This window comes from Uloborus diversus, chromosome 5 (genome assembly GCF_026930045.1).
Source record: "Uloborus diversus isolate 005 chromosome 5, Udiv.v.3.1, whole genome shotgun sequence".
NCBI lineage: Eukaryota > Metazoa > Arthropoda > Arachnida > Araneae > Uloboridae > Uloborus > Uloborus diversus.
In genome coordinates this window covers 98091590-98096923 of record NC_072735.1, presented here as the reverse complement: position 1 = coordinate 98096923, position 5334 = coordinate 98091590, and positions in this window count along the sequence as shown.

Here is a 5334-nt window from a genome sequence, read left to right as displayed (position 1 = left end):
CTCATAACAGTGAATGTAACAGTTAATCAAGCAGCCGGTTGCAGAAAAGGCTTGCGTTCTTTTATCGACCGGAAGCTACCGGTCGATGTCGGCGAACGCAGCCAAGAAGGCTACAGGAAATTCGGGTCATCAGGAAATATTTGCTGCTTAATTATAATACAGAAATTAGCACCATTTTTAAAAGCTGTAAAAAAAAACCCTTGGAAGTTTTTCTCAACGCTTCAAAGCTCGACGTGCTTAAAAATTAATTGCAAAAAATCCTCCAATATTCATTTGATTTTGGTATCTTGAACTACTCGTTGGGTTTCTCGTTTCTACAAATGAAATGGGATGGAAATTTTAGTCAGATAAAAGATATTGATGATCATTTTGTATTCAATGATGGCAAGAAAAAAAAAAAAAACCTTGAAGATCCCCCCTCCTGTATACGAACAGAAAAATATCAGATAAATATAGCTTAAAATGAACATGCGTAACATGCATTGAGATTATTTTTCTTTCGTCCACCCACCTTTCACTCTAGTTTGGCGCTCGCAAGTAACGCCTATCCTTTTCCAATGTTGATGTAGCTTTGGAAAGATATCGAGCAAAGTTTTTGCATTCAATATTCTTATTATGAAGCCATCAAATGAGTAATAACTTTCTTTTCAACTCCTGTTGAATGCTCATGGAAAATATTTATCAGGAAATTAAAGAAAAAAGTTGTAATTAACTTGTACACATTGTATTTATTTTTATTATTATCATTAAATGTAAAATTTATACCTGTGTCTTTTTTCCGTAAATTCGAATTTTTTTTTAAAAGACCGCATAAACCAAAAACTAGGGATACACTGAATACTGAACATTAAGTGAAAATTCATTCCTTATCTTCAGCTGAATACTGAATATTTTGCCAAAATTTGTTGTTGTTTCATCATTAAGTACAATTATTGATTAAAAATAGGAGTGGAACAGAGCTTCAGCCCAGCCAAATCATGAACTGATTCAGCACATAACAATTTGTCGTGAATATTTTTTTTACAATAACTAGTACATATAGTATTATGTCCCATAATAAGTTACGTACAATTATGCCCTAGAATAAAACACAGCAAATTTAAAAGAATCCATTGAACTATAAGCGGTCCCATAATTGAGAATATGTACCTACTTGGAAGTTGCAAAGAAAAAAGTGACTTTACAACATTTGGTTGATAATTATTTAAAGATTTCTTCATTTGTTATGAAATGAAGCTATTACAATATTGCGTAAAACATTGTTTAAACACTTCTAGCTACTAATGAAAACAATGTCATTATTTTTATTACATACTATGTGTAAGTAATATCACAAAGTATTTGTATGATAAACAATCACAATGGTACTTACTTGAAAAGGTTTCGGGTGTAACATTGAAAATCCAGTAAATCTTCTCATTGCCTCCATAAGCAAGAATAATACAATAATATCTTCTTTTTGCCAGCAAGATAATTCTTATGACAGAATATACAGAAATGATCCTGCCGATAAGAAATACCCAGCTAATTCGTATAGATGCTATGCTGCAGTTCCTAGCATGTTTAAAATCGCTTTTTTTTTCCAGTGCATGATGGTCCTTCATAAAAAAGAGGCTCATTCGTTTCGCGCGATTATCAATGATTTACGTAGCTTTGTTCAATTTCGAAGTTACACTTTGAAATTCACTTCATCAAAACCATTGCCGTAGACACAAAGATGGCTACCTTTTCCCTGATTTTAGAAGGTTTATTGTTACCATAGAAACGAAAGCATGTGACATCAATAGCCAATCATCGCACGTCGGACTTCGCTTTTCTGACTTGGAGTTGTGGACGATCCACAACCCATTCCCGACGAAGTCAGGCAGGTTTTGGAGGCGCGAAAACTGGTTTTCGAGCTCAAAATGACGTCACATGTCCGAAAGCGGGAATCGTGTAAATCGGCACTTAGGATGTGTTAAGAAAGATTTTATGGCCGATATCTACGTATCTACCCGTACACTTACCATAAAAGATTATTTTAAGCGCAGGATAACGGCAACAGTAACAAAAAAGGGGCCAGTAATGGACAGTCATAAATTTGGATTTAAATACTACGAAAAATATGTGTGTAAACCTGATGTTGCTGTAAGCTGTGACTCATGAATAAAAGGTGCAACCATCTAGTGTTATCAGAGTGAATTTTTCGAGCCCGTTATATTAGAATTTGCAAGGCAGTGGTGGAAGGTTATGAACAGTCACCACGTGGTCAGCCGGTGTTTTATGTTCATTTGAATTAATAAGGTTTTAGAGTTCAAAATAAAGAACTTTTGCACATTTCGAAGAGAAAGGGAATTATGTCCATTCCTCATCCTATCTGTTGCTGGGTAATGGGTATCATCAGAATTTTCGGTGTTTGTTACTGAGGGTCGGACGTTTTTTCGAAATGGGGGGGGGGAAAAAAATAATTTGAATTTTGACATCTTGAATTCAAATTATGTTTTTCGCAATCACGAGTGTGTGTTCTGTGTGCAGGCATGAATGTGTGGGTAGTTGTGCGTATGTGTTTGTGTGTGTGTTAGTGTGTGTGTGTGTGTCGTCTGTGTGCGTGCGTGTGTGTGTATTTGTGTATGTATGCGCGTGTGTGTAGGACATGGATGCACCTGGAAACGGCTTTCGCTATAGGAGCAGCATCGTAAGGACCCGGTCGCATATAAGCTACCTTTACTCCTGTTCGGTCATAGGAAAATTTCAGGCCCTCTCATTGGCTTATTCGAGTGTCAATCAAAGCATCGAAGCTGTGACGTACTGCAATGTTGCTAGTCCTCTCTCGCAGTGTTTCATGTTTGTAATCTGCTGAATACGAATAAGCATTTGCAAATGAGATCTTTAATTGAATGTTACTGACAAAAACTGCATTATTATTTCCAATCAATTTCATCCATTGCAAAACAAATGAAAGCTTTTATTGAGAAGTTATGCTTCGAAATAAAAATAGGTGGCGCCATCTTTATGCAAAAAATGTATGTTTTACGACATCGTTTTAATTTGATTTGAGGTTATTTTTAAAATAATTCTCACGGTAAATTATTTTGTTGATGGAAAAGCGAATTCCGCAATTTTTCATATTCTTAATGATATTTAATGCAATTTTGACAGCTCTTTTTAAAGAAATGATTACCATTTGAGTTAATAAAAAAATACTTCAAGTGAATAATTTAATACATAATAATTTCTAATATAATTTTCTCTTGTGCCAGTTTATTCTAGCTAATTTCTATTGACTATGAGTTAGCATCCAAGAATAAGACTTCCAATTGAATATTGAGCGAGTCTGGCGAAGACATCCTTCTTTTCTCATATTAATTTCATAACTCATAAAATAAAATAATGCTCTGCTTTAAAAAAAAAAAAAAAATGTAAAATACATAATTGAACGAATAAATAGCATTATCTTTAAGCAAAAAATGACGCTTTTGAAGAAGATACTATTGGAGTTTAATTAAGCTCATTTGTCAAGTAATTCTCAATGTAAGTTTTTTAAATTAAGCTGCGAATTCTTTATCTTTTAATATTCTTCATAATATTTAAAGTTATGTAAAAAGGAATAGGTAATTTAAAACCTTGAATGAAATAATTGAAAATAACATTAAAAAGCAATGTTTCTTAATGTAAAATTATATATATGTTATTTCAAGTCAAATCACTTGCAAGTCAAACTTTCAGTAATCGCACCCTTTGACACCTTAAATTCATTTATTATTTTGAAAAAAAATTATCACGCACAGTTGATAAGGGAATTCAAGAGAATTTCATGCAGTTTCATTTACTATTTAACTTAAAAACATTTGGGGGGAAAAAGTTTCACAAAATTCTAAAACTTGAAAACTCAACCATTTTTGAGACAATTTTGAAAATTTTGAAATCAATATATGACTTTTAATGTATTGTAATAAATACAACTAAATAGTTTAGCCTGAGCCCATGAAAAGATCAGCAGCTGCTAAATATTTTCAGCAAAATTAGCAAAAAAATTTTCCTTTTTTTTTTGCTGAACTGCTGATACGACCTTCGTGGTTTCATGAATAGTTCTGAAATCATTTGAATGTAATCATTCAAATACATTAAATATCATACATTGATTGAAAAATTTTTAAAGTATTAAAAAAACTGAATTTAAAATCTTGTGAAAATATTTCTTTTTTTGAAAAGTGTCGAAACTTAAGTTGTCTTTGAAACAAGCTGCTTTACAACTCTGTTTCTCGCTGAGCTTGAGAAGTTGAAAATTAGGGTGAGCACACTTTCATAATATGCATTATTTTCCTTGATGTACATATTTTATCAATAAAAGTGTGTGTGTGTGTGTGTTACAAAACTTCTTTAGTTCTGAATCGTTTTAAAACTGTTTTATGAAAATGTAATTTCTCTTCATATGATGTGGAAGAATTATTACTTTAATAATACTATGGCTTTCTAGTCCGGTCACATGTACTTGAAAACCAACAGCGAACTAATCATAATTTATTCATATTGAACTCACATAAAAATAAAGTAAATATTTTAAAACAGATGTACATAATATATCAGCCAGATACAATGTAAAACAATAAATATAGCAACGAGAAAAAAAAGTTATCCGATAAACAATTTATTTACTGGCACAAGAGCAAGTTATATTAGAAATTAGCATGCATTAAATTATTCACAAGAAGTATTTATTATTAACTCAAATGGTAATCATTTCTTTAAGAAGAGCTGTCAAAATTGAATGAAATATCATTAAGAATATGAAAAATTGCGGAATTCGCTTTTCCATCAACAAAATAATTTACCGAGAGAATTATTTTAAAAATAACCTCATTTTAAATTAAAACGATGTCGTAAAGCAGACATTTTTTTCATAAAGATGGCGCCACCTATTTTATTTCGAAGCATAACTTCTCAATAAAAGCTTTCATTTGTTTTGCAAAGGATGAAATTGATTGGAAATAATAATGCTGTTTTTGTCAGTAACATTCAATTAAAGACCTCATTTGCAAATGCTTATTTGTATTTAGCAGCTTACAAACAGGAAACACTGCGAGAGACGACTATCAACATTGCAGTACGTCACAGCTTTGAAGCTTTGATTGACACTCGAATAAGCCAATGAGAGGGCCTGAAATTTTCCTATGACCGAACAGGAGTAAAGGTAGCTTATATGCGACCCGGTCGACGGTGATGGTTCGGAGGGTGGCGGTGGGAAAATAAAATGATAGGACATCAAAACAGTCAAGTGAGAACAATAAGCAATCGTGATTGCTCAAAAAAAAAAAAAAAAAAAAAAAGAATTAAGTGGATTATGAGGCTGGCGCG